The following is a 19,270-nucleotide window of genomic DNA, read 5'->3' on the forward strand; positions in this document are numbered from 1 at the left end:
GAATTTTCTTAGTGAACTTTAGCTTTCATGTAGTAACATCAGTTGTGTTAATGAGCTACAAAATATTTAGAAAACATCTGTCCATTGCCAAGCTGACTATTTACAGTGAAGCTCTAGACTTTGCTGTCATGTGTGCATAATACCTTAATGAGACACAAATCACAAACTGGACAACTGTGTTTCTAGTTAGAGGAACTAAAAATTATGCAGATGTTTATTTCAAAAGAAAGCAAAAAACTCTGGGTTATTTTCTAATCTGACTTTTTGTCATCTGGAAACTTGGACGTGAAAAGAAAACCCAAAAACTTTCATATGAAAGAGAATAAGAGCTAATTTCAAAATAAGCTTTTGTGAACTATTCTATCAGTCCTCAAGCCATCTGTTAGCTCTGCCACTTACCCTTAATGCAACTTTTGGGCAGACAGATTCAAAAGAGCCTTAATTAACTTCCGAGGAGAAAAAAATTATAACCCAAAATAATTGTTAGCAAGAATAGTAACTTATCTGTTATTATGGGCAGGAGTTCATCTGCCCCCAGCCTGGAATTGACCATGCTACTTGATGTAGGCCAGAGATGTGCAGTTCATGGCATGCTAGGTATCATTTTCTTAGACTAAAGAATGCCAGAGATTTAAGTCTGTGCAGTCATTTTACTAGTTCCCTAGATAACATGAATTATGCTTTCTTTATTGTTTTTATACTAAACTGTTAAGACAAAAGCTACTTACACAGCATGGAACCAAGAACGCCCCTCCATTGCAATAAGCCTTCTAGTCAGGTCGTGACAGACAACTTCTGGAAATTAACAGGGCTATCTGGAAGCACAAAAAGAGATTTGGCAGGCCATGTGGGGGAAAGGTTTGGGAATTTTCTTTTCTCCCTTCCTATTTTTGTTCCTACAGTACTACAGCAGGGCAATATCTGCTAGAAGAGTCCTTTGCCACAAATGTGCCAATTAAAGTGAGATTGCCAGTGTAAATTTACAGGTAACAGCAGCAACACTTTTTATATAGTTTATCCAGATAGGAATGCTAACTTTAGGAACTGCATCAAAGAGCCATTTCCAGTATATTTTATATATGCACAGCTCTATTTACACTTATCCCTACCCCACCTCTTACTACCTATGTTTATTTTTAAAATCAGACAGCTAAAATAGGCAAACTAAATTAAATAGGCACAACTTACCCAACTTACCATGGTGAATTAAAGCAGGAGTGCAAAATCAAAATAAACCTATACTGTAAACATATGCTCTGACAGTTGGTCTCCCCCCTGAAGAAACTGTGCTAGGCATAAACCAAGAGAAGAAAAAGTAAAGACAAAATCTCCACCATATATATGTGTAATGTGGAAGTCATAGATAAAGATAGATGTGAGCAAAAATGCTAGCCAAGTGTAAAAGATTTACTTCAACTTTTCTGGAAAAAGATTATGAAAAATATTCTCTAGCAAGAAAAAATATTGTTTTGTACTTACAGATTTACTTTAAAAGATTGAAAGAAAATTACTTAAATAAGACAGTGGCAACATTTAATACCTTTGAAAGTGCATTTCTCATTTTTAAATTCAGGCCAAAGTCTTCATTTGAAACTCCATGTGTTTAACAGATACTATTCTTTCAATTGTCTGGTTGATTTCAGCTTCTAGCTTAAGTGTGGAAAGGTTTTTTCCTGCTGCATAACTAAATCCCTTTAAAATTAAACTATACACACCATGAAATGAAGACTTGGCAGAACTATTATGCTATTTTCTACAGAAAGTACATTAGTAAGAAAACTTGCAGGTAATTCCACCCACCCATACAAAACATGAACACAAAACCTTGCATGAATTACAGGATTCCAGACTGTTTGAGTTTTCCTTTTTTTTTTTAAATGATTTTGGAAGGTGTTTTGTTGTTGGTGTTATTTTTTAGCTTTACTACAAAATGTCCCAAAAGAAACCAACCAACCCAAAATTCAACACAATCTGACTGTATATTTTCTACACTGCTGTTAAAATAGATCTAATCTGCAAGGAGAATAAGCAAATTATCACATAAAATTTAAGGCAGTCTATGTGAGAGAAGGGGTTGTGGAGCAGGAAAAGAATGAAAAGAGAAGTCTAAGATAAGAAGTGATAAGCTGAGCTAGGAATCTACTGAAATCCAGGAATGTCTGCACAAAGCTGTGTACCATTATGCTTTGGTCATAAAGTCAATATAGTTGTTACCATGAGTGCTTCTCCTACCTCCATCCTCGTGTTTTAAGTCTGTGGATGAGAGACAGATTGACAAAGAAGACCTCAATAAAAGATGGGAATCATGTATGCAAGAAGTTCCATTACATTTCCCAAGTTCCTATAAGCAAGAGCTCTGCTGAGGAAGAAGGATCCTGAAGATGCAAAACTAAAATTCCTCAGAAGCAGCTCACATACACAAGTCAGGAATGCTCTTTGAAAAAAATATACTGGAACTGTTAAAAAAAAAAAAAAGAAAGGAAAAAAGAGAGAAGTGTATGTGTACATGTATTTGCCCTTGTTTTAGCAGTTAAGAGTGTTTCCAAGCAATGAAGGAGCCTTTCCTCGATTTCAGTATTTTTTTAGTTATTTATCAAAGAACAAGCCTAACATAAAATATAATTTTCCGTTTTTATTGTTTATAGTTCAGAGTTTATGACAACACCAAGCCAAACTCAATCTTTTCTGACCCTATGAAAACCAACTACAAGTCAATTCTGGCTACTATACACACTAATAAGCTCCTTAAATGCTACTGTAACTACTAATAAGCTCCTTAAACCTCTATGTAACATATTATATCCAGAAGGTACCACTAGGCCTGCAATCTGACTGACAGGCCAGTGACTTGGAGCAAGAGACACCAAGGACTTTGTATTAAACACTGTATGTTGTCTCTAATACCCAAGAACATGATGTAAAATCAAACATTTGCCTTGTGCCTTTTGGTCACACAAAAAAGGCACTCCCTTGATACTTCTTGGCCAGAAGCTCTTCCTCATCAATAGTGTTATACACCATTGCTCACAACCATATTCCATTGCTTTAGTTCCTTACCCATTAATACAAAACACATCCTTACTCATTAATACATAACAGATCCAATATGAAAGCAAGGCTATTGCTTCACTGTTCATTGTGACCCTTTCCCAACCTTATTTCAGATTAAAATTAGGAAACTGAAGATGAACCTGAAAGACTGAAGTGTTCCACAGTGTAAAAGCATTACATTTGTCCCCTAGTGCATCTTCTGTCCATCCTCTACAGCTCTGACATCAGCAATTACAAGTGTCCTTATCTCAGTTTCCCCAGGTTAGCTTAGCTGAACCAGAAATGAGACAGGGTTTGCACTGAGATGGCACAGCATGAAGTGGGGCATTTTTGACAAGTGTGTCCTGCTCTGTGCATTCCATTAATGGAGTAAGGTACTTCTATGTTAGACAGGACATTTTGCAATGTAGCTTTTTGGACAACTGCTGGTAAATTTGCCAAGCTCTCTTCTAACAGTTTAGTGCCACCAACACACCACTAACTATGAGTACACACAATGGCAGTCCAACACTGGAAAATACTTTTAGGGTTTTATTGAATTAATCTGGGAAAAAGACAAAATTTCACTGTTCACTACCAAGAAATCTGAACATTTCCGTTCTCTAAGATTCTCAGATCTAAAAGTGTGTGTAGCTGCATCTTTCTCATACACTGTTTACACCCCTCTCTCCAAGTTAAAACAATAGTTTCATTTTATTTTTGTCATATGCTTACTCAACACTGCAGTATTTACACGGCAAACATACTAGAATTTATTACTTTTGTTCCTTCTCAAATCTAAGATTTAGAAGTATATTATTTTATTCCTGCATTCTTGCTTCTTTGTTAAGGAACTGTCTTTCCATCTAATTTGTGGTGTCAGCAGCCTTTAAAGTGATATGCATGTATTTTTAAAAAGAAGAAAAGATTCCACTGAAATATTTCAGAACATTAAAGCTATTTGTGTACTTTTGGCTACTATTCCATTATTATTTGGTTCAGGCATAACCTGCAATACTCAGTTAATTCACTCAACTTAATTGAGGTTACTTTCTGGTCAGAAGAAGAAGAATTAGGAGAATAAACTATATACCTTGATTGCTCTTCTCCTGCAGTAACAGTGAGATTTTTAATTGCTGTTTAAGACTGCAGTTCTAAAAAGTTCTAAAGTTTCTAAGTTCTAAAAAGAAAAAGTAAAATTAAATAATTAAAAAAATATCTCTAAACTAGCAATTTAATTGCATGTGTTTGGTTTTTTTAAAAATTAAATAACTCTAACACAGTTAGGCAATAAATCTGCCTCACTTCCCCTCAAAGAGGTGCAGTAATTCAGGACCAAGCTTATACACACTCTCCATGTATAATAGGTCCACCCATACCTTCTAGTAAGCAGTTGAATATTTCTAAGACTATTATAAAGTTGTGTAAAAAAAAAAAAAAAAAAAAAAAGCTTTAAATAATTCTATGAATAAAAAGATGAATATTTGAGCAGAGATACCTAGCACTAATTTAAGAGTTTTGGTAATGGTGACATAAAAAAAAAATTGTGTGTTCACTATTTCCTGATTATGTTAACAACACTCCCCATACAACCATGGCAAAAGACTGGGAGAACTGCACTTTTTGCAATGTGAAGTATTAATAACTAAAGTAAAGCAGATGACTGCTGATTACTGAAATTTACTGCTACTAAATTTGGAGAATCTATATCATGTGTCCAGCCATCTCTCCAAGGATCATGAACAAACAGATTTAGACTAGCTGGAGAACTACTGCATAAGATAAACATGAAATAACAAAGCCAGCTAAAAATAAAAACCAGGAAGTAAAACCATTGAGAAATTCAGAAGTATAAAAATACCTAGAAATTTAGAAGTGCAGTTAAGGACTGTCAGCATCAAATTCTGTTTAAATCCTTTTTACTTAATCTAAGACTCCAACTACTGCTTGTACTGCTTGATTCATGTATTAATTTGTATGAGGTGTACCCCCCCTTGTTTGCACTCAGGAAGACAAACCAAAGTGAAGACTGTTACTTGGTTCTGCAATATTGATGCTCCTATTGGACTGATGAATAGCAAACAGAACGCAATGGATTTCTGTGAACGGCAAAAAACGAAAGGTAGTCAGTTCTGGCTTGAACAAGTACAGTATGTCCATTTTTATAGCTTGCTAGCTAAAAAAAGCATAACTACGGGAACCTGATAGAGAACTCAACAATTTATCAATGTACTGTTTGGTATATCATAATTGTACTTTAGAATCAATTGCAGCTTAAAAATAAAAACAAGACTAACCCCTCCCACCTCTTTTCCCAGCTTCTAAGAAGTTTTTTGTCAGAAGCTGATGTATTAACTAGATTGCTATATGAAACACTTTACAGGCAACTTGTAAAATAACAAGCTCCAAGTTCTAGCAGAGTTTGTAAAAGTTGCATTTCAGAAAAGTTTTCCAGATCCCTCTTGACTGCACTGGTACAGCTTGCACACAACTTTTAAAAATCTGTCTTCTCTGCACCTTTGGCAAGCACACAGGAAGAAAAACTGTGTGAACACTTTCAATCTCTACCAGCATTCTTTCTGCTTGAGAGGACACATACAAAATTAAGAAAAACTAAGAAACTATTTTTTAAGTCCTACAAAAATAAGTTCTATATTTCATTATAGTAGTAACTAAAATGTTTCTTCCCCCTGTTTTATTACAAAAAATATTATAACTAAACATAGTGGACCCATCAAAAAGAAAGCCAGGTCTGTCTTAGAATATAATCTTCAGTTTCTGTATGACTATTAAAAAATTTTCTGGCACCCTTTCAGATTAAAAAAATTATTAAAAAAGATAAATATTTTCAAGTTCTCCAATAAATGGAAATTTGGATTATTACACTATTACATTCTGAAAATATTATCCTATTATTATAGCTAAAGTTTCCAAAACCTGAAATATATAGAATCATTAGTGATAAAAGAAAAAGTGACAATCCCTCTCCAAACAATAACTGTTCAATGCAAACCATGTACATAATGTAAAGTTACTAAGACATGGAAACAGGTTCTCCTTTTAAACACATTAAGTTAAAAAAAACCCCAAACTTTAAAATCAATCAAGTATTGGTTCTCTCTATTAATTAATTTGCTGGTTTTTTTACAAAAAAAAATTCGCTTTATGAAGTTCTCAGAAGACTTGCTCTTGTAACAGCCACAGGCCTTGTGTAAAATTTTGTGCTCCCCTAAGCTGGCACAGCCTTTTATGAAAGAAGGCCATGCAAGTACTGCTGTTTAAATCTTCTAACTCCAGAATGTATAGCAAAGCATTTCTTGTCCTCAATAGAATATTCAAGTCATTTGTGCAGAAACCCAGGTGGTCTGTGCACAGGATCCATTTCCAAAGTATTTCAAGGAAAGTGAAAAATATATTGGTCAATATTAGCCAGACTGCCTTCCTAGTTGCTGTCTTATCTCAAATTGGTTTATAATTACAAACCATAGGCCAGTAACAGAGCAACTTTTTTTTTTTAAATTGCCTTATATAGAAATAATAACTATTTACAGTATGACAAACCACAAACTTAAATTGAGATTTTGTTACATCTCAGTATTGTATGGGACTATAATGCCTAAAGATAAAAACCAGGCCCATAGCTCAGAATGAAACCCCACTTGTAAAGAGCTAAATTTGCTGCTTGTCTGCTTTCAAAGATTTAAGGTCAGAGTGACAATGCTATAAAATAAGGGTCAAAGCACAAAAAGACCAAGGCCACAGAACAAAGAGCTTTTCGTGTCCTGAAAGAAGTTGCTTTTTGTAAGCCTGCCTTCTGGCTCAGGCAGTAAATTTGTCTTTTTCTTAACATCTTCACTACATGACTTCTATAAAATGTCAGACAGCAGCATGACTTATGAAAGGTGAGACTGACCTGTTTGAAGAAATCAATTCAACTGTTAAGGGAATCCACTAGTTAATAGCAGAGGAACAACTCCTAGTAACTGCTACTTATACTTTTCCAGCCCTTAGCTGTATTTCTACAACTTCATTATTTAATTAGTCACTTCAGCAGAGGTTTCAGGTGTCCATAACACCTTTGGGGTGCAGATTCCTGGCCATATCTTATTGTTTATTTAGTGGTAGCTGGTGCAGCAATCTTTCCCCCACCTCTCCATGAAATATTAATAGAATCCTACTAATCTTAATAGATACCATCTAACACACAGATCTGTGTACACCCTTTCAAAAACATGTTTGGTTCCCCACTTTCCATCAATGAGACCCACTACTCACAGAACTGAGCTAATACAAAATAAAACGGTGCTTTCTAAGGCTGACACAGATCAGTAAGCAGTAAATTTCATTTTTCCAGCTAGAAAACAACCTTCACTTAGAACATGCTTTTCCAAAATAATAACAATGGTTTTGACAAATGAAAGGAACTTTATCCACAAAAAAAAAAAAAAAGGACAAGTGATAAGGATGCTGGGTGCTTCTTATGGCTTTATACTAAGCTAGATTTTCAATATTTTACTAACAAGCTTAAAGTAAAACCTTGCTGAATTAACTAGATGTTAATATATTAAGAAAAAGGATTTATAACTTAAAGTACACAAGTAGTTTAAAAAAAATCAGAATTGTGCTCTCAAACTAATAAATACCCACAAACATGAAAAATGTTAAATTTCTCAAAACTAGCATCTGAATTTTTTTTAAAATAAAAAGTTACTTCACAGTATGCTCCTTGAGCAATATCAGTACTGCAAGAAGTGTTTCTCCATCATAATCCAAACCTATATGAAAGAATCAGAATTATCTGCATTATCTATTATAGCAGGTTGAAGGCAAGACATTTTGAAAACACAGATCTTCCATACTTCAAGTAATTATCTTCCCCTTCAAAATAGATGGCTTCTGTCTTCAAAGTTATTATTTTTAATTTTTTTTTCAGTCCTACTAACTTATTTAATAGCTGGAACTGGAGAATCAGATATCTGGAATTAGATTAAAAAATATACAAAAAAAAAAATCCCTTACCTTTTGACTCTGGAGATCTGTAACAGCTGAGTTTCAGTGCCAACAAAACAGAAATTTCATGAAACAAATCACTTTGCTTTTGACCTACCTTAAGCTATAATATCTGATTCCTATATTAATTATTAAATGTAGCATTTAATAATTTTTTTTCTTTCTAAAAAATTAATATAATTGAAAAATACCTTATTATAGGAAAAGGTTAGTGTAATATATGAAAGGCCTACTCCAATCATCCTACACTTTCTGAAGCAAAGGATTACTCTTCATCTCTTAAGCAGCACTGGTGCAAGTATACTGATTTTTCTTGTGGTGAATAGCAGCCCACAAGTTAAGGAACTGATGCAAACTGGCAGATTTCCCCTTCTAATTCTGAGTCATATGCGTCATCTTTTTGTCAAAAGCTGGGAAGAAAAAGAGTCTGTCTTCCAGCCTGCCACATGAAACCACCTGCTTAAAGGCAGAACAGACCAATATTGCAATACTGGTCTGCACATTGCTGGTACTTACACATTTGTTCTTGCTTTGTTCAAATAAACAAAATACTGAAGACAGCTTTAATGTTAATGACAGAACTTATCTCTTTGATTTAGGGCCAAAAAATCAAGCTGGTAAAAGGAGAAAAAAAAAAAAAAAAAGTCATATTGGCATGAAAGTGCTTATTCTTAAAATGGTAGTGTCTTACCTGCAAAAGACTAAGGGTTCAGTTCCTTAAAAGCTTACATGCATGCTTGGTTTAATCACCTAGAATCAGACAGGTTTCACAGACATACATTCCAAAACCAAGAGTTCATGTGTGTGATTAAGACCTCTTATCTCTGTACATGGCTGGCAACTAATTCCTCAAACCCACTCCCCCAGTTAAAGCAAAAATCCCCCCTAAATCCCAGAGAACCTACCAATTTCTGTAGGTTAAATTTCACATGCTCCTTTTTCCCCCTGTTGTGCATTTTGCAAATTAAGAAGCAAGAAAACTATTTTCTTCTTGGACAGACTGATCAAGGCCAGTCATTGTTGGACTATATACACTGTGTTATGACACAATTGCTCTCTTTCAAAGGTACCAGCACCAGTTAAGGTTGGGCACATCAGTGCCAGCAGATTACATTTTCAAACTGCACTAGAGTTGCTGATCAGACCTGCTGAAAACAGGTGTAAATGTTTACTGCAACAATGCACTGCAGTATTTATACTGATCTGTGGCACTGCCAGAGTGATTGCAAGTAAATATTCTTTATAGAAAAACAACTTGAAAAAGTTGTTGCAGCTAAAGCAAATTTTAGACATTAATAGTAAGTTGTGCAAAAGAATGCAAAGAAAATATAACTTGACTAACTGGTCCAGAATGTAGAAACAAACATGCCACTTTAATAACAGATCAGCTTTTTTATATACAAGTACACAAAATATATATGAGATTATATATATATGCACATAAAGTTAGATAGAAAGGTAAAAACTCACACATACACTCTTATATAAAATGCCCTTTGTTTTCAAATTTGTACTGTGCCTCAAGCATGTACACGGCTGGGTACATACATTTCAATATAATGAGAAAATTTGTATTTCTAAAATAAGAATACTAGAGTGCTTTTCAAGAACCACGACACCATCATTTGCATTACAGGTTATTATTTACAAGTATTTAAGATGTTCTGTAAATTTATAATGAACACTGCAACAGTGAAAACTAATTTTTTATGTAATGCACTGTTATATAAATTGTTTAAATTGTGTACAATATACACAGACAATCACTTCTACTTGGTTAAATATTAAATACATCACCTTATTGCTCATCTTCAACTAATTTTTTCTCCCATTCTATATAATATATTTTACTTGATAAAATTAGAGACACAAAGTACCTCTCTGATGCCTTATTCTGTGGTTTGCTTTGTGTGTATTTTTTTAATATGAAATTAATTATGCATACTGTCATCTTTATTTGACAAACTTTATAGTATTTAGTAAGAAAATATTTTACTCACCATACATTCCATTTTCCTTGCTACTTAACAAAAGACATTTAAGCTTTTCTGCAATGTTACCTTACCCCCCCAAAATCCAGTATCTTTCCAAGAGCTTCATGCAGCACATGACAGCAAACAAAAACCAAACAAAACCCACCACCGAGAAAGTTGTGCCTTTTTGACAACAGCAAGAGTGAACGAGGTAAGACACTGTGGAAGACATTTCTTAACTTGTAATTCAGCAAAGCACTACAACTGTCTTAACTTCTTTCTCATTCAGTGGAGCACTCCAAGATAAGAAAAGTAAGTTAAACAAACCATTTAGGAGGGTAATCACAAAGAGCAGTTTTTGTCTGGGGGAGACCCTGGAAAAGACCACTGGCTCCCTCTTTTTCATCTCAGGGCCACAGGCACCCATAACTGTTCTGGGGTAGGCTGTTGCTTTGAATTGCCCTCTAGTGTTAGCCTTCATTACTCCTACCTCTATGACAAATGCTGTTCAGGTTTTTAATAACAGAAAGTGGGTCAGCAACGTAAGTTATGTTAAGCTAAAAAAATTAAACAAAAAAATTTGAACAGTGTCCCAAACTCGTTTTCAGGTCAGAAGACTGTGAGTACAAATAAGTACTACACACCAAAAACCAAAAATACAGTAAGTCTATATACCTAAATAGCCCCCCCCAAAAAATCAAGGACAACAGATTTATTAAAGAACTTATGCCAACTGTATTTTACATTTCAGTGAGTTTCTTATGCAGTTTCACAAAAATATCAATTTCTGGAGCAAATACTCAACACTCACAGCCAAAATCATAGTCATGATGGTGGGATCAAAACACCAAAAAAACAGAGGAGTTGCTGGTCAAAAGAACAGGGTTTAGCAATACCAATGCCCTGGAAGGAATTATTCTCTCCCTGCTAATTCAAGAGTCTCTCTGTTACACCCTAAACCCACAGGCAAAACAGGCACCATGAAGATCCAGATTTTAAACCTGGTAATACTAGGAAGAGAAGGCAAGCATTTTTCCCTGATTTTATTTCAAACCATGTTTTATCTGCCCTCAAATTGTTTAGAGAGGCCATGAATCTGGAACTTAAAAAAGTATGGAGAATATATTAGTAACACTTGCATGTCATACAAGCTATGGATTTCCACACACATAGAATTAAAGATGAGCTTATGACCCTTTGTTTAAAAAATACTCTGGTCCTACAGAACTACAATCCCTCACTCTGACAGAGTTGAAAAAATATTTTTAGAATTAGGTGTTAGCACAATGAAGAAAAGTACAGATTTGAGTGCTGCTTTTGTAACTCCTGTGCTTGGCATTAAAAGCAGCATTTTCCCTTCTCCTGAGAACCTGGAAAAAATATTTTGGCTTTAGGTAGGAGAGGGACAGGGTAACCAGTACATAATTATTCTTGTTGATCAGGAGTTCCTTTTGCCTGTGAAAAACGCTGACAATTAAGTGTTACAGTATCAAAAGGGAACTCTGTTCCACAATAAACTTTTCAATATATTTTCACTTCGAGAAGGACTTTCTTATAAGAGCCATTGCAGTGTTTCACAACAGATGGAGCATCTTCTTTGTCTAATTTCTGAGCTTGTCTAAAATATGGACTAACTTGCAACAAGAGAAAGCAAGGCATTTTCAGAATAAAGTACTAACATTCATAAGACCACAGTATCTACCCATCCTACCAAGAGAAAATTTTGCTCCAAAAGAATACAGAAATTATAAAGCAAATGTCTTCATTTATCAGATCCACTGGAAGTTCTGCAAAATCTAGAAGTGACTTGCATGTCTAGAGGTGACTTATATATCTATTTTGAAGCAGGAAATGATTAGTTAAATTTGGGAAAATCATAATCATGTTCATAATTACAACACTTTCTAAATTTCTAAGTTAATTTCCATATGAATATGAAAATGCATTTCCTTCTGTGGGGACAAGGGGCAGTTAAAAAAAATTTAAAAAAATATTTAAATTGTTCTTCATGTCAACTAGGAAGTGGAAGTATAAAATCATAAAAATCTTTGACTAAAGGCTTTAAAAAAAACCACACCAACAAACCAAATCATCCACAAAACAAAAAAAAAAAACCCCACCAAACTGTAGGACACTCACAGGAAGTAAAAACGAAGCTTCTAAAATTTAGTGGGTTAAAGAAAAGGTATAAATACTTCAGAGGTACTTGAACATTACTAAGATTTTTAAGTACCTCACAAATTAAAAACAGATATTGCTGATATCTTGCTTTGACTAGATTATCTTGATAATGTATTTCAATAAAAAGAACTAATTCTCTCATAATACTGGTCTAAAAATTTAGAATAACAAAAAAGTCCTGCCCCAAACAAATGCAGAAAAAAAATTTACCATGAATATCCATATGTTTGAAAGTAATACAAAATTAACAAAGCTAGAAACAACTGTTTATGCAAATACACTACTCAATTAGCAATTGCAGCTTCATATATGCCCTGTTTTTAGTGTGCAAACAGCAGTCTAAACCAAGGTGTATTAAGAAGCCATCAATACACCATATGAACACTTAATTTTGATTACATTTTTCATTCCCCACAAACTTTCAATGCATGGGCCTACATAAATTCTTCCTTAGACTTCTGTTGAAAATAGACAAAAATAACAATAAAAGGGGGCAATGTGTTATTTATATATATTTACATTGGAGTGAGAAGAGTAAGTGTTTAAATATCCCAGTTAGCATATTTTAACTATTTTTCCTAAAGAATTTTCATGCCATTTGCTTTTCTTTTCCTATTGCCTAGCAAGATCATTTTATCAACAGACAAGGAAAAATGATGTGTAAGTATGCCAGTCTTAAATTCTTCCTATATACATGTTTCATTGAATGTCTGAAGCAACAATAAAAATAATGTCTATTTAAATCTAATAGTCTACCAAATTCCATTTTAAAATAATGTAGGGCTGGGTTTAGTTTAAACTAAGAAAATTCAGAACATTCAATTGCTTCAGATTTAAAACTTAAAATAGTCATGCCTAAGATATCAAACAATGGCTGATTTTACATGTATTGTAGTAACTAGGAATGGGTTGCATTTATAGCTACAGATCTCTTTCAGGAAAATTATTTCAGTTGCCTTTGCAAAGCAAGAGAAGTCCTTAAAGAAATCATAAACGAATTGTAAAAGTGATCTGCAACAGTTCCTTTTGGATGAGCAACAAGCATGCATTGTCAGCTTTCAAATTATGATTTAGTTAACAAGACTTGTAGAGCCTCAAGTGTTCTACCTACAGTAGGAACAGCAGAAGTGGCCATGAAAAGTTCCACATCTGAAGCACTTCAGTAAAGAAGTCTGCACATTTTTATCTTTTCAACCTCATTGCAATCAGATATTGCAAAACAGTTTACAAAGTCAAGCACACAGCTTGCAATAGCCACACCAGCAATTTTTAAGGGGCAAGCACGGCAGGCCCTTAATTCAGGCTGAACTTGCAACAAAATCAGTAGCTGTTTTGCTAAATAAGAACTACAATAGGAAAGGCTAAGAGTAGGAAAATAAAGCAAACACACCCCCCACCACCTTTCTTGCAAGTTTCATCTACTCTTCAGGTCAAGAAACATTCATGTTGACTACCGAGTACAAAGTTACTATAGAAAAGAAAATTAAAAATTAATATGGGCCAAAATTCAGCACAAAAATATTCTAGAGCAAATCACACCTTAAGTGGACTCTAATCATAACTGACAACTGCAGCACTCCTAAAAGATACTAGAGCTTGTAAATAGGACTCAATTACTATATTACTGCAAAACTCTTTGCACTTTCTAAAAAAACATTTAGACTTATCTTAAAGTTTTAAATACTTCAATATATACTAAATTTGTAAAAGGAAAGAAAGTGTGCATCTAATGAGAATACCATTCTGCAAATCCTTATTCATGGCTGTGAGTCATTAGAACTACTTGTGTATATTAAAGTTTGTAGGATTAGGCCCTAAATGTAAAATCCCTTTGATTTACAGTTGTGAACCAGAAACAACCTTTTTTGCTGAATAAGAATCTATGAGAAATACTCTGAACCTGTGTCAGACCAAGGAACACTCCATCAAACTTTCACCTTTTAAATATCTCACAAGGGAGCCTTAGATACCTTTGCCTTGCAATATAATCCTGATTTTCATTAACAAGAATGTAACTGCTTTTGTACAGGAAAAAAAAAATGAACAAACTCAAACCGTTCAGTGAAATCCTAAAATCCTTATTTTCCTAAGAAAGCTAGTAGAAAAAAAGGGGGAAAAAAGGAAAAAAAGAAAATAAGAAAGAAAAACCAGCAATGTAGTACCTCCAAAGCAGTTTCTGGACAGACTGAAATATTTATTTGGGAGCATATTAGGCATGCTACCCAAACACAGTTACAGCATTAATAGAAGTACTTTAGTGAAAGTGTGTGTTTAATCACATAAAGAAAGGATTAAAACTGAAAGAATTACCTACTCACTAATCACAAACTTCAAAGCTTATATAAAGTTAAGGTTTACTTCCTATACTTTCTGTATTCAAAATTTTCTTACTCAACTAAGAATTTTCTCTAGGAGGCCTTAACCACCCTAAAATCATATTATTGTATGAAAAATATATTCAGAACCCATCTGCCTCAAATACTTCTGTAACAGGAGGTGTACTGCTGGTAAATTCCAGTAATTCTTCAGTTCTACCAGCCATTACTTACAACAATGAGGAAATATGAAATTTACACCTCACTGGATTTGCTTGGTAGAAATTAGGAGTTACTGGGATAAACTGAAATTTTGGGTTTTTAAAACTCCTCTGATTTTAAGGTACAATTACTTCCTACAAAGAAGAAGTGTTCTTGAAGACAGACAGATTTGATTAAGGATAAAAACTGAATTCCAGCTGAAAGTTGGAATTGCTAAAGTCACAACATGTTCATAAAATTTGTTGTACTGCAATATGTTCTGCTGCAGATAAAGTCTTGCAGATTTTACTATTCCATTTTGTATTTAAACAAATTTACTCAATCCAAGAGCAGTTACTATTTTAATTTCAATTGTCTGTGTAAATGGTTAGTTAAGACTGTTCGTATATGAGTAGATAGGTCATGATTACTCTGAATGGATTTCTCAGTTTCAGCCAAATGAGCACTTTTAGTGCAAAGCAGGACTTGCAATATGAGTGTAGCACAGTCCATATTAATTCCTCTAAATTGTTCAGTGTTTTGCTATATAGTATCTGTTTGCCAACAAATAAAATAAATATAAAATTTCTGAATATTCTGGTACAGATGCAAGGCTCTGAAAACCTGTTCTTTTTTTCTGTTTTCTGCTTCTTTGCTTGTCAGGTAGCTAGTTGATTAAAGCCTTTAAAACCAAATTTTACACACTACATGGAAATACACCCAGCTCGCTCTCTATTCTATTCTATTCTTAACACACCCTCCCAACAAAAAAAATAAAGTTATTGAAAAATAATTTTTTTATATCATCCATACTTTGTTTTTGGATTAGCAACATTTCAGTTGGAGTAATTCCCAAGACAGGAATATGAGAACAATACTATATAGAGAATTTATATCGCTCAAATGGATCAAGGCTGTTGCAAACTCAGCTTTTTATACATATTTTTGGCCACTTCATTTCCTTCTGAGCACAGCCTGTGTTAATACTTTTACTTAGTGTTTATAATTTTACAGGAGTGTAAAGAAGAATTATTTTAACAAATAATAAATTCTTGAACAATCCCATTAGAACTGGCCTATTCTGAATACTCTGAATAAGTTATACTACTGTGTACATTTTTTAAAATAAAGAACATATGTAATAAGAGAAATGTTAATATAATATATACCATGCTCATGCTCCATCAACCTTCCAGAGAGTTTTTCAATCACAGGAGTAAGCCATTCTCCAAAATCAGCTCTCTATTGAAAGGTCAAAACCTGCAATAAAAATGTCATGTATTATAACATATTTCCAACACCCACAGTTTCATGGTTGATCCCCAAACATAGATGTAGGTCATCAGCTTGACCCTCGCATTGTCTATGTTACAGGAAATCCTAATTTTAAAAATACTTTTTTTTTTAAACCAAACTGACTTGATTAGGAACACCTGTGATATGCCTCTTTATTATCAGAAGCCTCCTGAAACAAATCAGATTAGCATGTTTCTGCTTTCATTCTACCCACAGCATTTTAAGATGAAAGTAAGAGGAAGGAGGGAAAAAAAAATGAAGAAAAAAAAAAAAAAAAGAAAAAAGGAAAAAAGAAAAAAAAAAAGGAGTAAGGGGTGTTGTTCTCCCTTCCCACTCACTACCAATCCCTTTCTCCACCCTCAAACAAACAAACAGGTAAGTTATTTTAGGGAGTAAAGTACTTAATGAATGTGTGATTACTGCTGTCATATTTCCTAAGATATGCTATTGACTGTTAAGTATTTAAATTCTAGTGTTTCACTTTAAGGAATTTGAATTTTTTTTTTTTGCTCTTCAAGGCAGTACCATTATTGCCTTTATTAAAATTTGGCCTACAAATATTAGCTACTTTAAAGCATATAATGGAAAAACTACAGTCATATAATACATTCTGAGAGAGGAAATAAAATTTTAAGAGTTAAAAAAAAAGAAAAAGAAAAAAAAAAAAAAGAGAAAAAAATTAAAAGAAAAGCAGCAGTCCTGATCAGGTAAGAACAAAGTTTAACTTGACAGATGCAGTAAAAATAGCCAAATAGCTACTGGAGGAAATACTGCATTCACAGAGACAAAATCTTAAATCTGTTTTGACTTTATTTGAACTTTTCATTGTAGACGCCATAACAAGCCACATCCTATGCCTAATAAATGAATAGCTGATGCCTACATCAGGTCACCTGCTCATAAATACTTCCATAAATTTGTTCTTTATTCTTTGAGAGTATTCCAGAAAATACTCCAAGCCCTCTCACAGCTATGGACTTAAAATAATCACCCTGCTTTAACAAGAAAAAGGAGTTTGTATTTTCGTGTATTCCACACATCATGTATTTCACCTTTTAAAAAAAAGTTTTTGTTCTTTAAGCAAACACACCAAAGTTGTGGTCCCCCTCTGTGCTTATATTGAGATTTCACATACTTGAAGATTATATTGAAACTGGACTTACATAAAGCTATTTAAAATGAAAATACATGCCTAAGCCCTATACGATGTGTAATTATCTTCTTCTCAGACCAAATCTTCAAGAAAATTTCAGTTCATGCTAAATAAAACAATTAGTTGTAACAAGATTCAATGCTGAAAAGTTTATTAATAATCTATTTACTGCAGATTCACTCACTACAGTGTCTGAAAACAAACTAAATAGTCACGGGGTGGGGGGGTCCTATTTCTAACAGTGGTTTCCTTTAGACATTAATAACGAGCACTGAAAGTCACTCCTATCTTCCAGTTTTAAGCAATAAAACAATATTGCCTTCAGTTTTAGAAGATATCTTGGGAAACCTTTAACAAAATAAAAGCTAAATGTACATAATTTACATTTGCTGCTGTTGTGTGCATATGGTAATAAATGTGTGTGTGTAATGTCATCCTTACACACTAGCAACTGTTTATTATCGAGCTCTGGAAAAGTGTTAAGAATTAGATAAACTTTAAAAATTTAATATTCTTTGTAAAAAGAACTTTTTTGTTGTTTTTAATGGTACACTAAAAATATTATTACATGCAAATATTAGAATAAAAAATTGACCAACTTTAAGTGTTAGCTGGACTAGAGCTCAAGTTGTGCTCCCTCCTTTAACACTCATCCAAATATCCTAAAGTTCTCACACAACATTCAAAGCTAAGATCAGAACTATTCCTCAATTGTGATAATATCAACTGTATCCCAAAGTTCTGTTATTAGAATAAGTGTTTTTAAAACTTACAGGAAAGGGTTAAAAAATAATCAGTATAGAAATTGCCTTACACCCTTATGGGCAGAAATTTTTTATACCTAGCTTACTCTGAATATTTCTGAAATTGTCCAGCATCCACAATGAAGACATTTTTCAAAAAAGAGATTCCTTTTGAAATCCAACTTATGTATTAATACACCAGTAACCTAAAAATTCGATGTAACTCCTGCCAATAATGCACAAAAAACCCCTGCAAAGCAACATTTTCACTGACTAAAAGAGGTTACTGAAAATCTGTGGCTACACCTCTCTACTCTGCCTGATGCCCCCTTTCTATTTGAGGGGCATATCAACTTTTTTCCTATCTCTAAAATATATTACTAGTGCTATTAAAAAAATAGATGGCTGTGAGAAGAGTCACAGGGGACTAAGTTCAAAAACAATTTGGGCAGCCTGTTCAAACAAAATCTTCCAAGTATTACTGATAATAAAAACCACAATTTTTTAAAATCAGGTTCCAGTGCTAGATATTAAGTGTTTAGAACTTATAATAATGTATAGGTGAAAAAAAAAAAACTGTGGAGAACATTTACTGGGGTACATGAAGGTATTTTTAGTTTTAAAAACTTTCTGACAAAAATATTTTTGTTTCCACACAAAAGCCTACAATTTCATTCTCTATTTCTTTCCCAGACAGTCAAAACTAGTCCAAGATGCGCTCTACCCTTGACAGTTTGTAATGAATGTGAATTACTTAAATAACTTGCAATGGGCCTTTGGGTGTGGGTGGATGACTGCATCTACAAAGCAGAATACCTGCAGCATATTTGTAGAACACAGTGATAAGCTTCTTGGTTCTCCCTTACATATTCAGGAGTTAATTGCTCCCCAGAGCAAATAACAAAACTCAGTAAGGTCCTGTAGGAGGACCACTAGCTGATCTGGGGCAACTTTTCCTGTAAAGAAAGCTCATCTGCTTCTACACGTGTAAAAGTGTATCAGAAAAGCAGTGATACACCTGTTAGGATGGCTTCTGACACTCAGGATGGGTGAGATGTGCATCTTCACACAGTGTTTGCAGGCAGGGTATACAGAGCCAGGTAGTTTGTATGCAGTTCCACTTGTAATTCACTGCAGAATATTACTTATTAGTCATAAAAACAATTAAGGAATTAAAGACTCAAATTTATTTTTCTTTCCTTGACATTACATTTTTGATGGAACGGTAATAGGTTCAGAATTCCAGAAGCTGAGGATAAAAAAACCCAGACAATGAACTAAACAGAAAAAGAAGCCCATGATACCTTGGTATCGTATATGTAGTCTGCCTTTAAAATGTTACTACAATAAGCTTTCTATGAAGTATTA

The 19,270-nt window shown here is 33.8% G+C and overlaps 1 long non-coding RNA gene across 2 annotated transcripts in view; it reads right to left on the reverse strand.

The window, feature by feature from the left end:
• LOC131096070 (uncharacterized) overlaps positions 1 to 19,270 on the reverse strand; it is a 75,525-nt gene that overhangs the window by 2,806 nt on the left and 53,449 nt on the right. Inside the window, exons 3-4 of one of the 2 annotated variants that reach the window (XR_009115958.1) lie at positions 15,880 to 15,970; positions 742 to 815 (exon numbers count right to left, since the gene is read on the reverse strand). This is a non-coding gene — a long non-coding RNA (uncharacterized LOC131096070). Of the gene's footprint in view, positions 1 to 741; positions 816 to 15,879; positions 15,971 to 19,270 lie in introns of those variants that run through there. The other variant, XR_009115957.1, reaches the window with a different exon arrangement.

The sequence above is a fragment of the Melospiza georgiana genome, chromosome 2 (genome assembly GCF_028018845.1).
Source record: "Melospiza georgiana isolate bMelGeo1 chromosome 2, bMelGeo1.pri, whole genome shotgun sequence".
In the NCBI taxonomy this organism is placed as follows: Eukaryota; Metazoa; Chordata; class Aves; order Passeriformes; family Passerellidae; genus Melospiza; species Melospiza georgiana.